Source organism: Eutrigla gurnardus (genome assembly GCF_963514095.1).
Source record: "Eutrigla gurnardus genome assembly, chromosome: 22".
Lineage (NCBI taxonomy): Eukaryota > Metazoa > Chordata > Actinopteri > Perciformes > Triglidae > Eutrigla > Eutrigla gurnardus.
This window is the reverse complement of record NC_139933.1, coordinates 5,729,128-5,730,109: the sequence shown is the minus strand read 5'-3', so window position 1 is coordinate 5,730,109 and position 982 is coordinate 5,729,128.

Genomic DNA, 982 nt, shown 5'->3' with positions numbered 1-982 from the left:
CTGACCGAAGTGTGCAGAACGGCAGCGGACCTGCAGAAGGCAGGGTCGAGAACGCTTTCTGCAATTAGGCAGCTTGTGCAGCAATTGCCCCATTTCTCCGAAAGCAACCAGACCAGAGAACGCAAAGGGCTTTCTGCATTATGCTCTAAGCCCTCCGCTGTGAGCAGCCACCTATGCAGGCCAGACAATATCCTGCAATTGCCCGCGCCGCTCTTAAGCATGCGGTGGTCAGAGAATTACATGGGCTTAAAGTAAATGGATTTACATGGAAGGGTGCACAGCGAGGCAAGAATGGTGAAGGTCGAGGGGACGGATACGAGGCCGCGGGACTGGCACCTTTTCACAGATAAATGAATGCTTTCTGTGGCATGCAGCCAAATCACACAGGCACCAATTTGCCTGATTAGCTGCATGATGAAGTAAAACACATTTAACCATTTAGATAAATAGATAGATGGCGATTCACTCATTTAACAAAGCCTCCAAAAAAAAAGACACCAGCAGGACAGCGTGGACCCCTTTGTGTGTCCCAATCACAACCACGGTGGGTCAGGAGAAGAGAGGGGGGCATTAATCCAGTTATCAGATCATCCTATTATTCTGCAGATTAGCTTGCAGCACACGCGCATGTAGCGCCTCTGGGATTTGTAGTTCAGAGCGGGCGCCTTCCTGGCCTCCTATCCCACATAGTGCCCACACATGAAAGCCTTCCAATATCAAAGGCTTCTCTTATTGGACTCGTGGTGCTGGAATCAGAGGAATGCACTATTTTCCAACCAACCTGTGGGCCAGCCATTTTCTAAATTTTTTTAAATCTATGTATATACTCTTGCTTGACCTCCCGTCGTGCGTCACGGCCAGCGTGCACCTGCGGCGGTGTGAACTGGTGACGCAGCGCCAGGTCAGAACAGAACCGCGCGCGCGCTCAGGGCTTTGCGCAGCTCAATTATAGCGTGACACACTTTCCCCTGTGATCGCTTGC